We start from the raw sequence: 26,064 nt of genomic DNA, 5'->3' as shown, positions 1-26,064 counted from the left end.
ACCATTGTGACTCTCTGTGACAACGAGAGGTGGGATTCGATTATTGAGGAATCCCGTATTCGATGATTTCTCCAGCAGATAGACATCAGATACTGCCTTATCTGGGATATGGTAAGTCAATGAGCAAGGAGGCTCCATCACATTGAGACTGATGTACAGGTTGCAGACATTTTTTGTCAAAGCCTCGGGGAAAGGTCAAATCTGTAACTTTCCCGAATGACTTGGAGTCATTGAGAGACCTTCTTATAAGGGTCCTGCATGTTGCATGCATTGAGCTCTGGGAGCTCTGGGGGGCTTGGGGTACTTACTGGAGCAACATACGACCACAGGGCGACTCACCCTCCCCTGGTGGTGCGCTATGGAATAGGATGATTCGTTCTCCTATGGGCCAGGATGATTCGTTCTCTATGGCGACTGTGGAACAGGATGATTCGTTCTCTTGTGGGCCAGGATGATTCGTTCTCCGTGGCGACTATGGAACAGGATGATTCGTTCTCCTGTGGGCCAGGATGATTCGTTCTCCGTGGCGACTGTGGAACAAGATGATTCGTTCTCCTGTGGGCCAGGATGATTCGTTCTCCTATGGGCCAGGATGATTCGTTCTCCGTGGCAGCTGTGGAACAAGATGATTCATTCTCCTGTGGGCCAGGATGATTTGTTCTTCGTGGTGACTATGAAACAAGATGATTCGTTCTCCTGTGGGCCAAGATGATTCGTTCTCCGTGGCGACTGTGGAACAGGATGATTCGTTCTCCTGTGGGCCAGGATGATTCGTTCTCCGTGACGACTGTGGAACAGGATGATTCCTTCTCCTGTGGACCAGGATGATTCATTCTCCATGGTATCCACTAACAGAATGATTCGTTCTCCTGTGGACAAGATGATTCATTCTCCTGTCGAGGCATCCTACCCATGCAGTCTGGGACTCATGGGAAGTACCTCTCATTTGATCAATGAGCAGGGAAATGAGGATAGGGACCATAGTAGTTCTATCGATGGACGCATCGTTGTATCTACCGTACTCCCTATGCTAGGATGACCTCCATTGATCTGGGATCAATATGAGTGGTTTGAGACACTCTCTTGTGATATTGATCTGGGATCAATGAAACTAATCTGGGATTAGTATGAGTGGTTTGAGACACTCTCTTGTGATATTGATCTGGGATCAGTATGAGTGGTTTGAGACACTCTCTTGTGATATTGATCTGAGATCAGTATGAGTGGTTTGAGACACTCTCTTGTGATATTGATCTGGGATCAGTATGAGTGGTTTGAGACACTCTCTTGTGATATTGATCTGGGATCAATAAAACTGACTTCGGGTCAGTAAGAGTGATGTGACACACTCTCTTAAGATGAAACTGACTTCGGGTCAGTAGAGAATGGTATGAGACATTCTCGATCAATTCTTCTTCTTCATGGTTCAATAGAGCAGAGCTCAGCAGATCAGAGCAGAGCAAAGCAGTGCAGGGCACTGATGGCAAAGATAGTACAGTCAGACATATGGATCAGCAGATGGAGTTCTCCCTAGTTGAGAGGGAGTGTTAAAATTGGCAACTAGGGCCAAACTCCATGTGGGTCATCTTATTTATGGTAGCTGATATTTTTCTTGGATCCCTCTCATCGAGAGGTGTAGGATTGATCTAAAGATCATCCGATTCCGATAAGTATTTATGAAGATATGAATTTATTTTGATTATGGACAAATTGTCAAGTCGGCCAGCAACTTATGTAGGCTCAAAAGCCCAACAGTCATGTCTATTCAACCTCTACGTTTTAGTATAAATAGAAGAGGACTTGAAGTCATTTGTCACACACACACTCACTCTTGTGATCTCACTTCATCCTGTTTTGGGTTTGATGAAGATGAGAACTAGAGGGAGTGCCCTAGGGTATACGCTGCCCTAGATCTAAATGCAGTCATGGGAGAATAAACTCTACATTGCTCAAAAAACAGGACAGGAAAAGCCAGAAAAGCCGGAACTGTCGGAACTGTCGGAAAAGTCGGAATTACCGGAATTGTCGGAAAAGCCAAAAAAGCCGAAACTGCCGGAAAGCCGGAAAAGCCAGGAAAGCCGAAACTGTCGGAAAAGCCAGAACTGCCAAAAAAGCCGGAAAAGATGGAAAATCCAGAACTACAGGAAGCCAAAATTGCCGAAAAAGCTGCAACTGCCAGAAAGCCGAAACTGTCGAAAAATCCGAAAAAGCCGGAAAAGTCAGCACTGCCGAAAAAGCCGGAACTACTTGAAAAGCAGGAAAAGCCGGAACTGACGGAAAAGCCAGAACTGTCGTGAACTGCCGGAACAACTGGAGCATCTGTCTCCAAAGGAGGGCAGCATGCAAGGGATAGCTAACTAACATTTGGACAGTTGTATGGTACTTAGCAGCAAATACACCAAGCATGCTAAGGACAACAAGCAAGCTAGGGACAACAAGCAAGCAAGGTGCAGCCAACACATAGGTTAGGATGGCAACATGGTGCAACAATGGCACATAATGCAATACAGTGATAGGTACAGTCATGATTAATGAAGCATGATGAAATGCAGCATAGCAGTCATTGAGTGCAGATCAGCGATGAGTACAACATTGGGTGCAAATCTGTGATAAGAGCAGCTCAATGATTGAAGCAACACAGTGACAGGAGCAGCAACATGAAGTGCATAGCATGGTCATTAAGGTCCAGCACTATGATGATAAGTACAACATGGTGCAGCACGGTGAGGTGCAGCAAGTGGACGAGATGCAACACTGTGATGGGTGAAGAAGTCATCCTGGAGAATCAGTTGAAGCAACATATCTTCAACTGATCTCCTATAGATATAGAAAGTCAAAATGTTGACTTCTGTTGTAAATGTACTATCTCTCTCTCTCTCTCTGCTAAACTATTGAAGAACATAGAAGAAGAAGTTATCAAGGGTTTCCCCACATTGGGGTTTGTCCTTGGCTAGCTCCACATCTTGTGTCCTCTTGTCTTGGCTTGTCTTCTGCGATTTATATTTATGTTCTATCTGCAGTTTACTTTAATGCTGATGTGATTGCTAATCTGGAAAAGATATTGAGCTAACTGTGAAAATTGAAATAAATTGCTCTAGCATAGAACATACCTAAAATTAACATGAGATCATTTCACCAATCTTTTGTCTAGTATTATCTCTATATCAAATTGCTAGTTGAGCATCCTAGAATTATACTCACATTTTCTCCTGCATAATAATAAAACCCTCAAAGTTGCTGCACCGGTTTTCTCGCATTGGGTTTTTCCAAGGACTATTGTCCAAAAATAACAGTGTCCTATGTGTTTCTATTTTCCTTGCCAACTCCCTCTTACTTTGATCATCAGAGGCTCATTACCTGTCATGAATAAACCATCAATATATCAAATCAAAATCAAAGTCATACCTTGGACCAATTTTGAAGTAGAGGTTTTGGATCGACGCCTCTTCCTAGCTTCACCTGATAATTGTTAATGAGGACATATCAAGTTCAGGGAGCTTGTTTCATCCAATGCTCTCTGCAAACATAACACTTGACCAAAGTAATATGCTTAGCCTTGCACAAATCAATACTAAGTCATGTTATCAAAGTTTAGAAGCCAGATCATAACTAATATCAAAATCATCAATATCACAGCGTCAAATTCTTTAGACCAAGTGACAGGTAGAGCTCTCATCCAATTATCAAGTTATGACTTTATTATTATACCACTATTTGTCATTTGCTAAGCAATATCAAACCAAACTTTATGAAGTCATAATATAAGTCACTAGATGCAAATGCATACGCCAAGGATTAGTCATGCAGAATCACAACTGTCAATACTTCAATGTTATGAATAAAATATTCATAACTATAATATATTAAAATAAATAAGAAAATAATAATAAATCGACATTAATTAATAATTAATAAATTAATTAAATTAAATGAAGTTTCCCAATTAATTATGAAAGGGCACGTATGTCAAAAGTCGTGTCTTAACCTTGTGGCCAGTCAACTCCTATAAAGGAGAACCGCCCAAGGTCTTGTAAATCATCCATTTATTGAATAAAATATATAAAAATTTATTATGTGCATCGATGTGTCTTCGATTAGCAAATTCAGTGAACAAGGTTATTTGTTTCAGTGGTAGCAAAGCTTCTCGATTATCTAGACAAACCCATTGCAATCTGCTCTACTAACTGTCCATTGTTCCACGTCAATTTTCTGACTGTACTGCCCTTGTTCGTCTCAGTGTCCCTATCACCACTTTTGTCCCCTCTACTGTTGACTGCCATCCTCCGTTATTATTTCATCATTCCAACAGCCACACGATCAACACCACGACACCCTATCTGTCATTCCACCGATCCCCTGTGTGTTCTCTCCCCGCCGACGATTGCTTGTTGCATGCCCATTTCACCCTATCCCTCTCCCACCGACCAGCAGTTAAACCCTGCCATCGCGTTGTGACTCTGTCCTTGACCATCCATCCCGACACTATATGTTGCTCTGAAATCCGTCCGCAGTTTATTGTTACATGGTCAACTCCACGTCAAACGGTGTGACCCTTGGTCACCAATCCAAACCTTTCAATTATATACATATCAATATATTACATAGCTATAAAGTTTTGTTCCAAAGTCATATAATTAACTTAATTATATAATTTTATTTTATTTTGTAAGTTTGGCAGGACTACATCCTCATCATGTCCAACATATCACCCCAATCGGGGCAAGGATTTGAACCAGTGACTTCACATCAAGGAGTGTCTTAACAAAGCACCCGATCACCGTCTATCCAAGACCCCGTGGACAAATTAATTAATTTAATTATTTTAAAAAATTATAATAATAATATTACTATTATTTAATTAAAAAAAATTGGGTCTACTAAGAAAAAGAAGAACAAAATGGGGAGTAGCAGTGACGATGCGAATTCAAAGAAGTTTCAAGACGAACTTGATAGAATGCGCAAGCGCCTTGACAATGTCGAAAAAAGCAAGATGAATTCGAGAAGGGCCAAGAAAAGTTAATTAGTAGTCAAGACCAAATGGCAGATAATATCAAAGAATTGAAGAGCATGATGAGCCAGTTTATGGGAGGGGCCAATCCACCTTTTAATCCCTCAGCCACACAAAGTCCAAAGACTCTGGAAGGCGAAATTTTTCCAAGTCATGAATTTTTGTCGATGCACGAAAAGCCACGAATACCGCATATACAGTTCGAAGGAAGTCAGTACCATACAAAGTTTCCCGAAAGAGACTACCTTAAAATTAAAAGAGAATTACCTAAGTACGATGGTAAGGACCATAAGGGTGCCATTGTATGGGTAAATAAAATGGACGTCATTTTCGAAGCAAACCCGCCAATAGGTGAACAAGAGAAGGTCATGACTGCATCCAACAACCTGGAAGCGGAAGCATATGATTGGTTCCTATGGTGGTCCAACAGATGTGCAGTTCGTTCGTTCAATTGAGAAAATTTTAAAAACGCCCTACTAAAAAGGTTCCATGACAAAAAAGAAGACAATGTTTATGAAAAATTGAAATTCCTTCACCTCAAGTAAAAAGGATCAATAAGTGAATACACCCACGAGTGGGAAGTATTAGCTATAAGGCAAAGGGGATTCTCAAATGAAAAACTACTAAAAATGTATCAATGTGGCCTTAAACAATATATTTGGCAAGAACTAAAACTATATAAACCCAAAAAATCATTGAGCGAAAATATAAGCTCCATAAAATGCCATATGCTAGTAATGAAAAATCAGACAACTACTTGAAGGGTAAATCAAGTAAATCATCTTTAGAAAACACTGGTAAGTACATTCCCCCACCAATGCGCGAAGGAGGAAAACAACAGTCAAATTTCGAAAGGAAAAAAGATGGAAAATGTTGGATATGCGGAGATAAATATTCCCCAGAGCACAGGTGCACTACGCAAAAACTTTATGTTGAAGTTTCTAACTTTACTTAGTTTAGAAACCCTTCATGCACTTTTTCTATTTATTCCTACCTACTTGTTATTTTTCTTTAGCAAGTTATTTACAAAGTAAATACTGAAAATAAACACCAGTGCATGCTCAACATATTACAGATCAGCAACTAAAATAAACAAGAACAAACACACCACATGACACCATTATTTCTTGGACCAATGTCCCCGGAAAAACCCAATGAGGGAAAACCAGTGCAGCTATTTGAGGGTTTTCTTATTAAGCAATATCAGAGTACAATCTGGGTGCTGAAATTGGCCTACCCAACAGAGAATTTCCTTAGCAGCTATACCTCACAATTTGAGAGAAATCTCCTGGCTAAAACCTTGGAAAATCCTTCCAGCAGCTCCTTAACACAAAATAGCTCTGCAACCCCAGTGTCTGCCAATTTGGACTGCGTCAGCCCCTCTCTGTCTCACGTTGGCCCTGCGTCAACCTTTCCTAGCCTGTGTCAACCCCAAGAGGCCCCGCGTCAGGTTTCAGGCCTCTGCGTCAAACACATTGGCCTCTCTGGTGCTCTGCGCAGCACTTGGCTACCTTTGTGTGGCCTTGCGTGAGACCTTCCTAGCTCTACGTTAGTCTCCTTGGCTGCTGCGCTACTCTCCCGGCACAATCTCTACCTTCTTTGTTTCTCTATACTCAATGCCCCTCAGCTGCTCTCCCTATCACTGATTCTATCTCTCTTAGCAAACCCCGCTCTAGAGAATAGAATGACTAATCACTCTGGTGTACTCTCCAAGTGACCCTCAAGCCTCCTCTTTTACTTTTCCTATTGACATCTCAACGGCCGAGATTAAGTCCCTAATCAACGGCTGAGCTTAGAACTGGCTTGATCCATGTCTTTTGGGCCACTCTAACACAAATTCATATCAATACACATTAATATTTTATTTTCCCTAAGTTTAGACTTAGGTACTCCATTAAAAATATTAATTATTTTAATATCCCCTGATCTGTTTAGAATCTGCCCAAACCATTTCTGGGTAATGGAGATCTCATGTGCCCCAACCTCTCCACCAAATTTTGTGGCTAGAGCACATCCGATGCTACCCCAAATCAACACTCCCTCTTAGCGAGGACTGTACTCTAGCAATACTCCTCACTAAGTATTACTCTGATCATCCGGCATCGGTACCTGTGTTGATGCTAGGCCTTCTTGCCCAACATCCTCTGCACTATTGCCTCCTGTACTGTTGCCCATGGTTCTACCACTGCCACTACTGCATCTGTACGACAACTCCCTCTGCATCCGTGTTGCTGCTGGTCCTTTCTCTCAGCGCTGCATCTGCACTGCACCTCCTCTCGTCATGTTGCATCGTGCTGCCCACTGCTACACTGAAACTCAGTTACTGAGAAGTAAGTAACTGATCTCCCAACTAACCTCCCTGTTGGGCTACAGACACCCACTGATGCTTAAGCTCCCTCTGCCGCTAACAAGTGCTCCCTCTCTAACCTCTGCGCTGCTGCAACAACTCCCTGCATCTCGCACCGTTGTACACCTCTATGTGTCGTCCTGCACTAGTGCAACACTCATGTGCCTCTCGCATTACTGCAACCTTCTAGCTCTACGTTGTCTTGGGACTCCTGCACTGTAACTCTCTCTGTCGCTCCATCTGCATTCGTCTCTACCTACTCAGCCAGTTCAACTACTCCTCGTCGGGGCTCCCGTAGCAAAGTCTAATCCAAGAGGCTGGGTACCTCAAGGATCCTACCCCTCATCGCCTATAGTCCGCCTGACTACAGCTTGATGTCTACCCACTTCCGCTCAAGTGGTGTGTGTGCACTCATGGCACATTCATCATCTGTCAAAACTTCCTTCTCTACCCGTGTTGGAGCTGCCTTAGTCTCGGAAGATTCTCCCTTACTCTTCTTCCTTAGGCACTGGGTCGCATAATGACCCATCTCCCCACAGTGGAAGCACTTGATCTTGGAGAGATCTTTCTTCTTCCGCTTCTACTGCTTTCCCTCAGATGCTAGGGCCACATCCTCCTCCTCCTGCTGAACTTTGATCCCTTTGCTGCTGCTACCTGTCTTCAATAGTCGTGTGATCTCTTCCTGGCGAAGAGCTGCCCACATCTCGTCCCAAGATAGGAGAGTCCCTCTGCCCAGGATACTCTGGACAAACACTTCCCAATCTTTTGAGATAGCATTTAGGGCTGTCCTCACCATAAGCTCTTGATCTGGTGTTGCTCCTATAGCAGTCAACTGGTCTCGGATCTCATTCAGTCCTCCAAGGAAGGTGTCAATCGATTGACCCTTCTTCATCTGATACGACCTCATCTGGTTCTCGAGCAGCATTCTTCTCTGCACAGAAGTATGTTGGTACAGGTTCTTGAGAGCCTCCCACATCTCAACTGTCGTTTCCTTCTTGGCTCTATGTGGCACCACATGATCCTTGACCCCGTCAAGGATAATGCACTTGGCCCTCGCCATCGCCTCTTCATACCTTTCATTTTCATTGGGGTCGATTGGGACAGTTATAACCTTCAAGGCAAAGTTCTTGACACGATTCCTGTTAAGCACCGATAAGATTCTGGCTTTCCAGACTGCGAAGCTCGATGCTCTGTCCAGTCTATCCTAGTCTCTTACCCCGTGTAGTGCCATGATGCTCCTCTACTTCCCTCTTGGAAGTTCTCTATTCGACTCCTCTGATTCTCTACTTCTCGTCTGGAAGTTCTCTTCTGGACTCCCTTTGAGTCCTGATTCCCCTCTTGGAAATCCTTCTGCCGCTTGTCGAGATACCCCCTACTCTGATCGTCTTGTGCAATTGCATTGCTGATCCAGGTTCCTCAGCTAGAAACCATCGGTAACAACTCCTCTGGCCCTGCTCTGTCAGGTACTGTTCTGACTACAGTACCTCACCAGCTCCACTCTACAATATTTTTGTAGCGTTCTAGACTCCAGCAACTGCCTCTCTATGAACTGCGTCAGCCTCTCTCTACCTCACGTTGGCTCTGTGTCACCCTAGATGGGTCTGCGTCATCCCTGGGATGCCCTGCGTCAGCCCTCTGGCCCTCTGCGTCAGCAACGCTGGCCTCTCTGAGGAATTGCGCAGTTCCCGGCTTCTTCTACGTGGCTCTCGTTCGCTCTGGATCACACTTCTTGGCTTCTGCGTTGCTAGAAACAGCTTCTGTCACCTCAAGACAACGGTTTTTTGTTGTTATTGCTCCGCTCGGCTGATGTCTTTTAGTCCTCCTATGATCTGCATTCACCCTTGGATACCATGTTAAAGTTTCTAATTTTACTTAGTTTAGAAACACTTCATGCACTTTTTCTAATCTATTCCTACCTACTTGTTATTTTTCTTTAACAAGTTATTTACAAAGTAAACACTGAAAATAAACACCAGTGCCTGCTCAACATATTACAGATCAACAACTAAAAGAAACAAGAACCAACACACCACATGACACCATTATATTTTGGACCAATGTCCCCAGAAAAACCCAATGCAGGAAAACTGATGCAACTATCTGAGGGTTTTCTTATTAAGCAATATCAGAGTACAATCTGGGTGTCAAAACTGGCCTACCCAACAGAGAATTTCCTTCGCAGCTATACCTCACAGTTTGAGAGAAATCTCCTAGCTGAAACCCCGGAAAATCCTTCCAGCAACTTCTTAGCACAAAACTACTCTGCAACCCCAGCGTCTGCTCAATCTGGACTGCGTCAGCCCCTCTCTATCTCATGCTGGCCCTGCGTCAGCCCCAGGAGACCCTGCGTCAGCTTTTTGGGCTTCTGCGTCAGACACGCTGGCCTCTCTAGTGCTCTGTTCAACACTTGGCTGCCTCTACGTGGCCCAGCGTAAGCCTTTGCTGGCTCTACATCAGTCTCCTTGGTTGTTGCGCTGCTCTCCCGGTACAGTCTCTGCCTTCTCTGTTTCTCTGTACTCAATGCCCCTCAGCTGCTCTCCCGATCACTAATTCTATCTCTCTTAGCAAACCCCGCTCTAGATAATAGAATGACTAATCACTCTAGTGTACTCTCCAAGTGACCCTCAAGCCTCCTCTTATACTTTTCCTGTTGACATCTCAGCGGCCGAGATTAAGTCCCTAATCAACGGCTAAGATTAGATCTAGCTTGATCCATGTCTTTTGGACCACTCTAACACATATTCATATTAAAACACATTAATATTTTATTTTCCCTAAGTTTAGACTTAGGGACTCCATTAAAAATATTAATTATTTTAATATCCCCTGATCTGTTTAGAATCTGCCCAAACCCTTTCTGGGTATTGAAGATCTCATGTGCCCCAACCTCTCCACCAAATTTTGTGGCTAGAGCACATTTGATGCTACCCCAAATCAACACTTTACAATTGCGAAGTAAAACAAGACGAAGAATCTTCAGAGAATAGCTGCGAGAAGAAAACAATGAAGAAAACGAGACCCCTAATCTAGATCCAGAAGAAGAGAATATGCCAAGAATTTCTCTGGCAACTATCACAGGGATAGCTCAACCACAAACATTGAAGCTTAAAGGACATATCAAGAAACAAAACGTTATCATTTTAATAGATTCAGGAAGTACGCACAACTTTATAGATGTCAATGTCACAAAAAGGCTAAACATTTTAGCCATCCCGTAGCAGATTTAAAAGTTATGGTGGGAGATGGAAAACAAATAACTAGAGTGGGAAAGGGCCATAAAGTTAAAATGCAACTAAACTAAAACAAAATGGAGTCCAGTTTTTATACGGTCCCTTTAGGAGGAGTAGACGTCGTCTTAGGAGTACAGTGGTTGCAAACACTAGGGACGTATGCAACAAATCACCAAAAATAGTTCATTAAGTTCAAAATGGATGGAAGGAAGTATAATGTTGATTTGTGGTAACATCGGATGTGCTCTAACCACGAAATTTGGTGGAGAGGTTGGGGCACATGAGATCTCCAATACCCAAAGAGGGTTTGGGAAGATTCTAAACAGTTTGGGAGATATTAAAATAATTAATATTTTTAATGGAGTCCCTAAGTCTAAACTTAGGGAAAATAAAATATTAATGTGTATTAATATAAAACTGTGTTAGAATGGTCTAAAAGTCATGGATCAAGCCAGATCTAATCTTAGTCATTGATTAGGGACTTAATCTCGGCTGTTGATTTGTCAACGAGAAAAGTATAAGAGGAGACTTGAGGGTCACTTGGAGAACACACTGAGGGAGACCAGTGAGTTCAATTTCTGGAGCAGGGTTAGCTGAGAAATTGAACCAGTGGTCTGGAGAGTAGTCAGAAGGAAGTGAGTACGGAACAGAGAGAATAAAAATCAGCACAGAGGCAGAAAAGGCAGACGAAGGGCCAGAGGGAGCCACGCAGAGCCAGCAGGGCCTGCGTCATCCACGCAGAGGCTGCAGGAGTGACGCAGAAGGCCAAAGAGGTTGCGCAGAGTCTCAACAGGCTGATGCAGAGGGTTTCAGGTCACGCATAGGTCAGTAGGGCTGACGCTGGGTTCAGAACAAGTGCTGGAAAATTTGTCTATCTGTGGGTAAGCCAGTTTGGCACCTTGTTGTACTAGAAAATCGCTGAATAATAAAATCCTCCCTTGCTGCACCGATTTTCCCACATTGGGTTTTTCCGGGGACATTAGTCCAAAATAACTGTGTCAATGTGTTGATTCTTGTGCATATGAATGTTTCTGTATTATGGTGTGATATCTACAGCAGTATTTATTTTAAAGTTTATTGAAGTAATTTCATGAATAACTTATGGTGAAATAAGTAGGAAAAGTAAATCAGTTGCTGCAGTGATAGAATTTTCACATGGTATCAGAGCAAGTAATCAGAAACAAAAAGGGAAAATCAGTTATGGGCCGAGACCATGATGCAGAGGCATCCACCTCAAGGGACTCACGCAGATTTTCAGAAGATTGCACAAGAGAAAGAGATTTTGATTTCTCTATGTTGGCTTCTAGGCTGCAAGAAGATCTGGCATGCATGACTAGTGTTGCATCATCAGAAGTATGGTATATAGACAGTGGACCCTCGTGGCATATGACAGGAATGAGGGAGTGTTTCTCGGAATATCAAGAAGAGAAGATGAACTTTCAGATCACCATGGGGAACAAGGCAAAGTGTACTCCAGTAGGGAAGGGTACCATAGTTTTTCAGACAGAATCGGAAGAGCGGTTTCGTGCCACAAATGTGTTGCATGTACCAGGATTTGGGATGAACTTACTTTCTGTGTCACAACTACAAGACAAGGGCTATGACGTATACTTCATCAAGGAAAAGGTATATGTCAAACACTTGAGCTGGAAAAAAAAGTGTAGATCGGGATCAAAAGTAATCGGTTGTATAGATTACAACTAGAATCACCAATGGCACTAATAGGCAGTCACGGGCACAAGGACTTGAACAAACTATGGCACAGAAGGATGGTTCACTTGCACCATGGAGCTCTGAGAATTCTTAGGAGCACTATAATAGGAGTTCCGGATCTGAGTACGAAACGAGATGATGTATGCAGGGGATGCGCTCTAGGAAAGTATGCCAAGGCAACATTTCCTAGGAGCAAACACAGAGCCAAGAGTGTACTAGGATTGATACACTCAAATATCTGTCGACCTATGTCCGTCAAAGCTCTCAGTGGTGTCGAGTATTTCCTTACCTTCATTGATGACCACTCGAGGAAAACTTGGATTTATTTTCTGAAAACCAAGGATGAGGTTTTCTGTCGATTCGAGTTCAAGGGTCTGGTGGAGAATCTGACTTGGAAGAAAATAAAATTTTTGCCCTCAGATAATGGTGGAGAGTATGTCGATAAGGACTTCATTGATTATTGCGCTAAGGAGGGCATCAGAAGAGAGTGGACAGCTCCCTACAATCCGGAGCAGAATGGGGTGGCAAAAAAGAAAAACAGGACTATTGTAGAAGCAGCTAGGGCCATGTTGTATAATCAAGATATGCCAAAATTCTTGTGGGCGAAAGCATGCAACACAGCTGTCTATGTTCAGAATAGGACTCCTCATTGGGCATTGGGAAAGATTACTCCAGAGAAAGTCTTCACTGGGAAGACTCTTGAAGTTAGCCATTTCAGGATATTTGGGAGTTTAGCATATTGTCGCATACCTGAAGAAAAGAAGAAGCTGGATCAGACTGCAAAAAAGGGATATCTAGTGGGATATAGCGAGAACGCTAAGGCATACAGAATCTATCTTCCAAGGAGCAGGAAGGTAGTAGTACAACGAGATGTAAAGTTCATGGAGGACAAAGCTTTCAGAAGATCTGTTGAAAAGTGTGCAACAAGAAATGCTTGTTGAGAATGCAACAAGATGATGGAGCTTAGTGAAAAGAGTCGCCTTCACTAAGTGGGCCCGCAGGCTATTTTTGGCGCAAGTCTATTTTTAGACTATGTCTATTTTTAGACATATGGATCATGTCTATGGATTGCAGGTCGCTGTTTATGGATGATTGGTCAAGTTGGGAAAAATAGATGGACTTCTATTTTTGATCAAAGTGTGAATGATCACAGTGTGAGTGATCAAAGTCTATTTTTAGACTGGCTGTCAAAAATAGAAAAGTCAAATATTATTGTCTCATAATAATATTTGGACTATAAACTTGACCTTATTCTCTTGGATCACTTCAGTTTGAGCTACAGAGGTGGCACATGCAGCTGTCAGAAGGAAATACACTTTTCTTATGAATCAGTTGAGTTGTTGCATGCATGACTTCAGTTAGAACTCAATCAGTTGAGTTTGGTGGAGTTGATTGTGGAGTTGATGGAGTTGTGTTCAATTTGACTTGGTTAAACTAGTTGTAATTAGTCTAACTGCAAATAGACTAATGATGAGTTGTTAAACTAATTATTAACTCATGATGCAACTAATGAATACATCAGTTAACTCAGTTGCATGTCAGTGCATGTTCAGTTCAACAGGGACAGGTGGTAGAGAATCAGATTGCTATCAGTTGTGACTATAGTTGTGCACCAGATCTTGCACAATCAAGGGATTGAGTATGCCAATGAGTTTGCTCACGTATTTGCCCAGTATTGTAGCCTTTGCTTACGTCCAACAAAGTGTGAGTGATTATTTTGAGGTGAGATACGAGTTTTGGAAGCCATTCTCATCAGTTCTTGAGCGGGTATTAAGCTGGGGAGGCAGGCAAGCAGCGGGGGAGATTTGGAGATCAGATCTGAGCTGTATTGTGTGTAACAGGTGGAGCTGGTACTGGATTGCTTGTGATAAGCATTGTACTTTGTAATGTTACATGATTCAATCAATATAATATACAGATAGTGTGGGGTTTTTAGCGAGATGCTTTCCCCGGGATACATACTGTGTTAATGAGTTTGATTGATGCTTCTATGTGTGCCTGTGAATGTTTCTGCTTCTGTAAATTGATGATCAACGTAGAGGAGATTATGTATTATACATGTTCCGCTTATAATTGTATGATCAGGATAATCTCTGTGAATATGTGTTAAATTATTCAAAATTTCTACATGGTATCAGAGCTAGCTGATTTGTAGAAAAAATTTCTACATGGTATCGGAGCTGCTTGATTTGTAGAAGAGATTTTTACAGGATATCAAGCGAGGATTGATCATCAGATCTATTATTCAGGAAGTGTTTACATTTTATTTCTTCAGGCAGAGTCTGTAATTGGGCCAGGTAGCCTCTGGATTCATCCTTCTTTTGGAAGGTGAAATATCTGGTGAATGCCCATACAGTCGATCTATGTACAAGAAATATTGTGTTCTCACGAATCTTAGATCGGAAGCGGTTGAGTTTTGAGCTGGTGGAATTCGAATTTAATTCCAAAGCAAGAGATAAAACTCAGAAACATTCAGTGTGAGAATGGAGACAGTATGCCCCAGTATCTCACGAAGTTCACCTAATGCTGGGATGAGCTAGGAAGTGTGGGGGTGACTGTCGGATAAGGATGGTGAGTCTAGCACTCCTTGACCTTCCTAACAGTTGGCATAGCTACCAGGACTCGGTGAATGGAAGGGAGAAACTGCCAAATTGGGAATGACTATGGTCGGATTTGATGCAGGAGGAGATTAGACGGAGCACCAGAGACGGTTCTTCATCCATGCAGGATGAGGAGAACTGTGCCTTAGCGAGTAAGGTGAAGAAGGGGAAGGAGAAGGTTTCTCTTTCCGAATCTTGTTCTTCCAATGATGGGAAGAAGGTTGACAAGGCGAAGGTGAGATGCTTTCGTTGTCATGAGTTGGGTCATTATGCTACTAATTGCCCAAAGAAGAAGTCCAAGAAGGGATCCGGGGAAGGATCTGAAGGTGAGGCAGCCTCACTTGCTTCACAGTTTGAGTTGGACTTCACACTCTTCGCATGCATGGTTTCATCCATGGTGGGAAATGGTTGGTTTCTTGACAGTGGAGCTTCTTTCCACATGACCGGTGACAAAAGTTTGTTCAGTACTTTGGAGGAGAAAGATCTCCAGATACTCATAGGGATGGGTAATGATGAGAAGTATAGTGTCTCAGGTGTAGGCACGGTTATTTTTCAGAGGGAGCATGGGGCTCGCCTTACCTTGACCGATGTCAAATATGTACCAGGACTGAAGAGAAACTTGGTGTCAATCGCGATGTTGGAAGACAAAGGCTATGATGTGGTCTTTAGTAAGGGAAAGGTTTTCCTTAGACACATCATCACTAGACAGGTGAAGCAGATTGGTTCACGGGTCAAGAACCTGTATGCTCTTGAGGTTCAAGATGCATGCAAAGCCTTGAGCAGCGAGGCAACTGATGGAGACTTGGTGGTTGAGAGGGAGCGTATATTACCTCTCAACATGCAGAGCCAGAAGAAGTCTCAGACGATTGTGGAGGAGCCACGATTGGTGCAGCAGCTTCAGGAGGTTGTGGAGGAGCCACAACAGGGGAAGCTGAGAGGAGATAGAGTAGAGACATCTACTCATCCAGAGACCTCCAGTAGGGGGAACTTCGAGCCAGGTGGGCTGAGGGATCACATGCAGCCATACCTCCAGGTAGGAGGTGGGGTGATGTGGATTGATTGTCCCAAGGAGGAGGGGCAAGATCCTTGAGGTACCCAACCTCTTGGATGAGACCTTGCTACGGGAGCCCCGATGTGTAGTAGCAGGAACTGACTGATTGGGTAGAGACAGATGCGGATGGAGCGGCAAAGAGAGCGACAGTGCAGGGAATCCCAGGACAGCGTATAGCTAGCAGGCTGTAGCAATGCGAGAGGCACAAGTGTTTTGCACAGTGCTAGGTGGCACAGAGAGGTGTGCAATGGTGCGAGATGCATGGAGATGTCGCAGTAGCGCAGATGTCAGAGAGGGAGCACTTGTTAGCAGCAGGTAGAGCTTCAGCATCAGAGGGTGTTTCCAGCCAACAGTGAGGTCAGTTGGGAGGTGCAGTGCGGATGCAATGCTGGGAGATAGAACCAGCAGCAGCACGGATGCAGTCAGAGATCAAAGTGACAGAGGCTAGAGCAATCAAATACTGAAGAGCACAGAGATGCAGAGTTTCAGTCGACAGAGGCAATAGCAGTCAGAGACTTTGATGACAGAGCAAGTGGACCGGCCAGATGTGTTGCATGGAGAACATTCTAGAGTTACAGGATGGGGTTTGAGAGGAAGCCTCATATGAGAGTCTTTAGCAGCACAAATGAAGAGGGAGTTGCAGTGTAGATGCAGCATTGGGAGAAAGGACCAACAGCAACACGGATGCAGACGGAGTTGCAGTACGGATGCAGCAATGGCAGTGGCAGGGCCATGGGTAGCAGTACAAGATGCAGCAGTGCAGAGGATGGTAGGCAGCAAGCCTAACATCAGCACAAGGACCAATGCCGGATGATCAAAGTAATGCTCAATGAGGCGTATTACTAGAGCACAGTCCTCGCTAAGAGGGAGTGTTGATTTGTGGTAGCATCGAATGTGCTCTAGCCACGAAATTTGGTGGAGAGGTTGGGGCACATGAGATCTCCAATACCCAAAAAGGGTTTGGGCATATTCTAAACAGATTGGGAGATATTAAAATAATTAATATTTTTAATGGAGTCCCTAAGTCTAAACTTAGGGAAAATAAAATATTAATGTGTATTAATATAAAATTGTGTTAGAATGGTCCAAAAGTCATGGATCAAGCCAGATCTAATCTTAGATGTTGATTAGGGACTTAATCTCGGTCATTGATTTGTCAACGAGAAAAGTATAAGAGGAGGCTTGAGGGTCACATGGAGAACACACTAAGGGAGACCACTCAGTTCAATTTTTGGAGCGGGGCTAGCTGAGAAATTGAACCAGTGGTCTGGAGAGCAATCAAGAGGCAGCAAGTACGAAACAGAGAGACGGGAGATCAGCACAGAGGCAGAAAAGGCAGACGCAGGCCCAGAGGGAGCCAGCAGGGCCTACGTCATCCACGCAGAGGCTGTAGGAGTTACGCAGAAGGCCAGAGAGGCTGCGCAGAGTCTCAACAAGTTGACGCAGAGGGTTTCAAGTCACGCAGAGGTCAATAGGGCTGCCGCTGGGTTCAAAACAAGCGCTGGAAAAGGTTTCTATCTGTGGGCAAGCCAGTTTGGCACCCTGTTGTACTAGAAAATTGTTGAATAACAAAATCCTCCCTTGCTGCACCGGTTTTCCCACATTAGGTTTTTTCGGGGACATTGGTCCAAAATAACTGTGTCAATGTGTTGATTCTTGTGCATATGTTTGCTTCTGTATTACGGTGTGATATCTACAGCAATATTTATTTTAATGTTTATTGAAGTAATTTCATGAATAACTTATGGTGAAATAAGTAGGAAAAGTAAATCAGTTGTTGCCCTGATAGAATTTTCACATATATGTTGCTCGGATTCCAAGCCCCACCTACCCAAGTCATTTCTGCTCGGCAAATGAAGAAGCTTATTCGCAAGGGAGCCCCGGTATTCGTCGCACAATGTCAACAATTAGAGTTATTATCGATGGAAGGGGTTCACCAACAGTCTAAAGTTTCATCCCTAATCCAGAAATATGACAAGGTTTTTCAAGATTTACCGATGAAATTACCCCGTGAAAGGAAAATTGAACATATCATTGAAGTCAAACCAGATTCAACACTAGTAAATGTAAAGCCATATCGCTACCCCCATCATCATAAAACAGAAATAGAACGACTAATACAAGATTTGTTAAAGCATGGAGTCATTACGAAAAGTAGAAGTCCATACACTGCACCAGTAGTATTAGTCAGGAAGAAAGATGGATCTTTCTAGTTGTGTATAGATTACAGAGGATTAAACAAAATTACTATTAAACACAAATTTCCTATTCCATTCATTGATGAGATGCTAGATGAACTCCATGGCGCAAAATATTTCTCAAAATTAGATTTGAGATCAGGGTACTATCAAATTCGAGTGAGATTAGAAGACGTCGAAAAGACTGCATTCAGAACTCATGAAGGGCACTATGAGTTTAAGGTAATGCCATTTGGTTTAACAAATGCGCCAGCCACCTTCCAGGCAACCATGAACGAACTCTTCCATCCATACTTGCGAAAATTTGTATTAGTCTTCTTCGACGATATCCTCGTTTACAGTAAAACGTGGAAGGAGCACCTCAAGCATCTAGAGGAAGTACTTTCCATATTAGAGAAGAATCAATTTTACGCCAAGTTATCAAAATGTACCTTTGGGCAAAGGGAAGTTGAATACCTGGGACACGTCATATCCAGGGAAGGAGTCAAAGTGGACCCCAACAAAATCAAAGCAATTAAAGAATGGCCCAAACCCAAGAACATATCAAAACTGAGAGGATTTCTAGGTTTAACTGGGTATTACAGAAGGTTCATAAAAAACTATGCACATTTGATGGTGCCCCTAACAAACTTGTTAAAAAATAATGCTTTTCAATGGAATAACCAGGCAGACGAATGCTTCAAGAATCTAAAAGAAGTGATGTCAACCACACCGGTACTGGAAACTCCAGACTTCTCCAAACCATTCATAGTTGAATGTGATGCTTCAGGGTTCGAAACTAGAGATATATTTATGAAATACAATCACCCTATAGCCTTCGAAAGCAGGAATCTTAACAAATGAGAAAGCTTGAAATCAACTTACCAAAAGGAGATGCTTGCCATCATACATGCTTTAACTAAATGGCGACAGTACCTACTCGGAAGTAAGTTCTCAATCCAAACCGATCACAATAGTCTTCAATTCCTACTTCAACAAAAAACATTATCAACAGAACAACAAAAGTGGATGGAGAAACTTTCAGCATTCGACCTAGAAATACTGCACAAAAAGGGAAAGGAAAATGTCGTAGCTGATGCACTCTCACGAAAGGATGATGACAACACAACATGCGCCACCTTGGTAGTTGTTCCTGACTGGTTAGATGAAATACGAGTTGAGTATGCCAAAGATTTGGATTGTGGTCTATGATTAAAAATATCAGTCAATATGCCAATTTTGAATGGAAAAATGACATATTATGATACAAAGGCAGAATTTACCTAATCCCATCATCCAAATGTCTTTCTTTTTCAAAAAAAAATCCATTCCCTGCGAGAAAAATAATTAACAAAAATCAAGAAATACAAGTAGCCACTAAGAGAAGTAACAAACATAGGTCCACATAAATTAGAGTGTATGAGATGAAGTACCTAACTAGTTTTCGTTCTACTTGAAGGGAATGGTCCCTTTACATGCTTTCCACTTGCACATCCTGGGAAAACTCCTTCATGATCCAATCTGATCTCAAGCATTCCATAAACCATTTTCCTTACATGAGGTAAGGCTTTGTAGTGTAGGTGAGCAAATCTTCGTGACATAGATCACACTGCAAATCGGTATCATGGGCCAGTGCATGAATAGGTTTACCATTGACTTTGTAAATCCCTTCACATCTTGATCCAAGAGTGAAGGCTTCTCTCATACTTGAGTTCAAAGGTCAAGTTAGAACTTTTCTAATAATAAAAGCAACTTTTATTCTTGTATCTACTAGAGCAGATATGGATACAAGATTGTTTTTCAAACCAGGTACATACAAAATTTCTTGCAAAAAAATAGATTTGCCATCATCTAACTGAAATGAAACCGAACCATAACCTTTAACTTGGTGAGTAGAATTATCTCCAAGGATAACATTTAAATTAGTCTCCCTCTCAACTAGATTAAAGAGTGCTTCTTTGTAACCAGTAAAATGTTTGGAAACACCAATATCAACTAGTTAGCTATCAAATGAATCTGCAGAAGAACTGGAAAGAGCATAAACAAGAAAATATTTTGATTGAGTTTTCGCTGCATTATTTCTATACCTTGGATTTCTTTTTTTCTTAGGATGGTCTTTTCTTTGATTTTCAAAAGTGTCTTTTCTATAATTAGATTTGTTTTTGAATCTAGGTGTTCTTCTTCTTTCTCTACAGTCATGAGCAAAGTGACCATGCTTTTGACAGTTAAAGCATCTAACTTTTGACATGTCTAGATTCCCTTTAAAGGAATCATTTGATTTGAAAGAAAATTTCTTTGAAAAATGATGAGAGTCTTTATTACCTTTCTTTCTCTTGTCATAGGCTGAAAATGCAGTAGGTTCTCCTTCTTCATGATGTGAAATTCTCCCTCTGGAGATCATTCTGGCCTCCTCTTGAATACACTTTCCTAGGAGCTCATCAAATGTGGGAATAGTGTTGATATTGTTGATGGTGGTGATAAAAGTCTCCCAAATAGGAGAAAGGCCTCCAAACACAGTCAACACCATTTCTTTGTCGGGGACAACTTCACCAACTGTTGACAGTTGATTCCTGATTTCTTCTTATCCAAGAGATCATGGCAAATCCCAAGCTAAAGCAACACCCAGAAGTGCTCTTTCTATCAACAGAGTTACCAGCCCAATCAACATCAGTATATCCATGAAGTCTTACATTTTTAGTAGTGGATTTCAATCCTAGATTGATAGCTCCATGCAACTATCTGAGTACATGTTTTGCAGGAATCCAGTGGGCATGAAAGGGATCAATCATATGTTGACTTAAAGTGTTTACAACAAAGCATATGTCAGACCTAGTGTTTACCAAAAACATCAAAGCAACAATGAGTTGTCTATACTCTGTGGGATTTGCCATATTAGCTCCTGCGGCTTTGCCACATAATTTCTTAAAGTTCATTTCCATAGGAGTATGCATGTACTTACATTCTACCATACCAAATCTTTCAAGAATCTTAACAACATATTTTCCTTGAATAAAGATCAATTTCACAAGGTCTTTGCCAAACCGCTATACTCAGAAAGTAATGCATCAAACCAAGGTCTTTCATTTCAAATTCACAAGCTAACTCCTTACATTGGAGGATAAGAGGTTCTCCTCCCGTCAAGAATAAATCATCAACATACAATACCAAAATCAAAGGTATACCTTGGACAGTCTTGAAGTAGAGGTTTGGGTCTGCACCGCTGCTAATGAAACCACACTTCATCAAGTTGTTATCAAGGCGAGCATACCAAGCTCTTGGAGCTTGCTTTAGCCCATATAAGGCTTTCTTCAGTCTGCATACATGAGTTTCCCTGGCATGCTCTTCAAAGCCTTGTGGTTGTTACACAAATACCTCTTCCTTAAGGAAGCCATGCAAGAAAGCATTTTTCACATCATTTGGTGAAGAGTCCATCCCTGGCTAGCAGCTAAGGCAAGAAAAGATCGAATAGTAGTATATCGAGCTACACATGCAAAAATCTCATCATAATCTATTCCCTCTTTTTGAGATAAACCTCTAGCTACAAATCTAGCCTTAATTTTTTCAATATTACCATCTGCACCATGTTTAATCTTAAACAACCATTTGGAAGTGAACACAGATTTACCTTGAGGTCTAGTAACCACTTCCCAAACATCATTCTGGATGATGGACTCATATTCTTCAGTCATGGCATCTTTCCAGACTTGTTCTTTTCCAGCTTCTTAAAAGGTTCATGGTTTTGCTTGAATGATCTTGCTCATGGCAGCAACATACCCTTAAAACTGACTTGACTTCTTACTTTCTCTTAACGTTCCTCTTGGGGCAGCATGTTTTTCAGCGTCTTGCAAGGTATCTCACAGCCATAGTGGTCTCTTTTTGGTAGGAGGATCATGTAGTGGAGGATCTAGATGATCCATGGAACCCATGGGATTATCATGAAGCTCATTCTCAGGTTTTGGTTTAGACTCAGATGCAGGCTCTTCTTCATTAACAACTTGTCTTTCAGCAATGGCACGAGGAGGAGAGTCTATTGCTTTTCCAAGAGATGCATCTTCATCAAATGTTACATCTCTACTAAACTCTATAGGAGGATCATGTAGTGGAGGATCTAGATGATCCATGGAACCCATGGGATTATCATGAAGCTCATTCTCAGGTTTTGGTTTACACTCAGATGCAGGGTCTTCTTCATTAACAACTTGTCTTTCAGCAATGGCACAAGGAGGAGAGTCTCTTGCTTTTCCAAGAGTTGCATCTTCATCAAATGTTACATCTCTACTAAACTCTATAAGTCTTTGACCAGGTACATAAATTATATATGCTTTTGGATTATCACAATAACCAACAAACGTACCTTTCTTACCTGAAGCTTCCAGTTTGTTCCTTTTCTCTTTCGACACATGGAAGTACACAGGACAGCCAAAGATTCTCAAATGACTCACCTCAGGCCTTTCACCAGTGAAGACTTCTTCAGGAGTCTTATTGTCTAAGGCTTGATGAGGAGTTTTGTTTTGCACATAAACAATAGTATTTGCAACTTCTCCCCACAGAAACTTTGGTAGCTTTTGATTATGTAGCATGGCTCTGACCGCTTCCATAATGGTTTTGTTATTCCTCTCAGTCACACCATTTTGTTTTGGATTGTACAGCACAGTGGTTTCTTTCTTTATTCCTGCGTCTTTGCAAAGATCATTAAAATCATTGGAAGTGAACTCACCCCCATTATCAGATCTAAAATATTTGATCGACTTTCCAGTTTGATTTTCAATTAGAGCCTTGAAATCTTTGAACATGTCAAATGTTTCCCCTTTCTTTTTCAAAAAGAATATCCATGACTTGCGAGAAAAATCGTCAACAAAAATCATGAAATACAAGTAGCCACCAAGAGAAGTAACAGACATAAGTCCATATAAATCAGAATGTATGAGTTGAAGTAACTGACTAGTTTTTGTTCTGCTTGAAAGGAATGGTCCCTTTACATGCTTTCCACTTGCACATCCTGGGCAAAATCCTTCATAAAAATAAATTTCTTCTTTAATAGATAAAGCCCAAGAAGGGTCGTTTACATATTGAAAAGGACAAAGACCCTTGACATAAACCTTAGAAGTCTACAATGGAGGCGTTGACCTAAAAACATTGACCCAAAAATGAAACCCATGCTTTAATAAGTCAATTTCATTAAAGACTCGCACGACTTTGTGAACCTTATTAAGAATGAAAGAATGGAAAAGGACGACATCCTTGTGAGCTTTGACGTGGTTTCCTTATTCACGAAGATTCCTCTTGATGAAGCCATTCAGGTTATAAAAGGTGTCACTGATCCAGAGACTGCAAAGTTGGCCGAAGTCTGCTTAAGGTCAACTGTATTCACATTCCAAGGATCATTCTATGAGCAGACATCTGGTGTAGCTATGGGATCACCCCTCTCACCAATTGTGGCCAACTTATACATGGAATACTTTGAGAAGAAGGCCTTGGAATCTTATCCTTTAAAACCAACTTGGTGGAAGCGGTTTGTCGATGACACCAATATAAACCGAAGTTCTTGACCAGGTAGCCATTAATGTTCTCAGCAAGGGGATGGGGTTTGCAATGGCCCCTAAAAGCCTCCCCATTGAAAAGATGATTTGCAGCATTGAAGATGGGATTAGCAACCTTCCTCTTGAAGACAAAGAAGCATTAAGGCAAGACTTTTCCCTCATCATGAGAAAAGCCAAGGCTCCCAAAAGCAACTTGAGTAAGGAGGAGCAAAAGGCTTTCAGATCCTTACGAAATAATGACAAGTTAGTTATTCTTAAAGCAGATAAAGGAGGAGCAGCAGTTATCCTTGATAAAGAAGACTATGTTAAGAAAATGAATGATCACCTAAATTGTGGCAGTTACAAGAAGCTGAACAGTAATCCCATGGCCAAGATTATGAAGGATGTAAAAAAGATTATCTCAGATTCCAACCTAGATGAAAAATTGAAGAAGAAATTAACCCCCTCGTGTGAAACCATCCCTAGAATCTATGGATTACCCAAGATCCATAAGGAGGGGGTCCCCCTTAGACCAATAGTTAATACTATTGGCTCCCCAACCTATGAGCTTGCTAAATATGTCGCCAAGATTCTAAAACCCCTGGTTGGAAATACTGACTCCTTCATTAAAGACTCGCACGACTTTGTGAACCTTATTAAGAATGAAAGAATGGAAAAGGACGACATCCTTGTGAGCTTTGACGTGGTTTCCTTATTCACGAAGATTCCTCTTGATGAAGCCATTCAGGTTATAAAAGGTGTCACTGATCCAGAGACTGCAAAGTTGGCCGAAGTCTGCTTAAGGTCAACTGTATTCACATTCCAAGGATCATTCTATGAGCAGACATCTGGTGTAGCTATGGGATCACCCCTCTCACCAATTGTGGCCAACTTATACATGGAATACTTTGAGAAGAAGGCCTTGGAATCTTATCCTTTAAAACCAACTTGGTGGAAGCGGTTTGTCGATGACACCAATATAAACCGAAGTTCTTGACCAGGTAGCCATTAATGTTCTCAGCAAGGGGATGGGGTTTGCAATGGCCCCTAAAAGCCTCCCCATTGAAAAGATGATTTGCAGCATTGAAGATGGGATTAGCAACCTTCCTCTTGAAGACAAAGAAGCATTAAGGCAAGACTTTTCCCTCATCATGAGAAAAGCCAAGGCTCCCAAAAGCAACTTGAGTAAGGAGGAGCAAAAGGCTTTCAGATCCTTACGAAATAATGACAAGTTGGTTATTCTTAAAGCAGATAAAGGAGGAGCAGCAGCTATCCTTGATAAAGAAGACTATGTTAAGAAAATGAATGATCACCTAAATTGTGGCAGTTACAAGAAGCTGAACAGTAATCCCATGGCCAAGATTATGAAGGATGTAAAAAAGATTATCTCAGATTCCAGCCTAGATGAAAAATTGAAGAAGAAATTAACCCCCTCGTGTGAAACCATCCCTAGAATCTATGGATTACCCAAGATCCATAAGGAGGGGGTCCCCCTTAGACCAATAGTTAATACTATTGGCTCCCCAACCTATGAGCTTGCTAAATATGTCGCCAAGATTCTAAAACCCCTAGTTGGAAATACTGACTCCTTCATTAAAGACTCGCACGACTTTGTGAACCTTATTAAGAATGAAAGAATGGAAAAGGACGACATCCTTGTGAGCTTTGACGTGGTTTCCTTATTCACGAAGATTCCTCTTGATGAAGCCATTCAAGTTATAAAAGGTGTCACTGATCCAGAGACTGCAAAGTTGGCCAAAGTCTGCTTAAGGTCAACTGTATTCACATTCCAAGGATCATTCTATGAGCAGACATCTGGTGTAGCTATGGGATCACCCCTCTCACCAATTGTGGCCAACTTATACATGGAATACTTTGAGAAGAAGGCCTTGGAATCTTATCCTTTAAAACCAACTTGGTGGAAGCGGTTTGTCGATGACACCAATATAAACCGAAGTTCTTGACCAGGTAGCCATTAATGTTCTCAGCAAGGGGATGGGGTTTGCAATGGCCCCTAAAAGCCTCCCCATTGAAAAGATGATTTGCAGCATTGAAGATGGGATTAGCAACCTTCCTCTTGAAGACAAAGAAGCATTAAGGCAAGAGTTTTCCCTCATCATGAGAAAAGCCAAGGCTCCCAAAAGCAACTTGAGTAAGGAGGAGCAAAAGGCTTTCAGATCCTTACGAAATAATGACAAGTTAGTTATTCTTAAAGCAGATAAAGGAGGAGCAGCAGTTATCCTTGATAAAGAAGACTATGTTAAGAAAATGAATGATCACCTAAATTGTGGCAGTTACAAGAAGCTGAACAGTAATCCCATGGCCAAAATTATGAAGGATGTAAAAAAGATTATCTCAGATTCCAGCCTAGATGAAAAATTGAAGAAGAAATTAACCCCCTCGTGTGAAACCATCCCTA

At 41.9% G+C, this 26,064-nt stretch overlaps 1 protein-coding gene across 1 annotated transcript in view; it reads right to left on the bottom strand.

The window, feature by feature from the left end:
- The window catches only part of LOC149139426 (P-loop containing nucleoside triphosphate hydrolases superfamily protein), a 576,721-nt gene that overhangs the window by 399,805 nt on the left and 150,852 nt on the right, over positions 1-26,064 (bottom strand). The gene's annotated exons all lie outside the window — the stretch shown is intronic.

The sequence above is a fragment of the Pinus tabuliformis genome, chromosome X, assembly GCF_031772625.1.
Source record: "Pinus tabuliformis cultivar Carrire ecotype Pingquan chromosome X, CPIR1, whole genome shotgun sequence".
NCBI lineage: Eukaryota > Viridiplantae > Streptophyta > Pinopsida > Pinales > Pinaceae > Pinus > Pinus tabuliformis.
The sequence above is the reverse complement of the archived record's forward strand: the minus strand, read 5'-3'. Positions and strand labels throughout refer to the sequence as shown.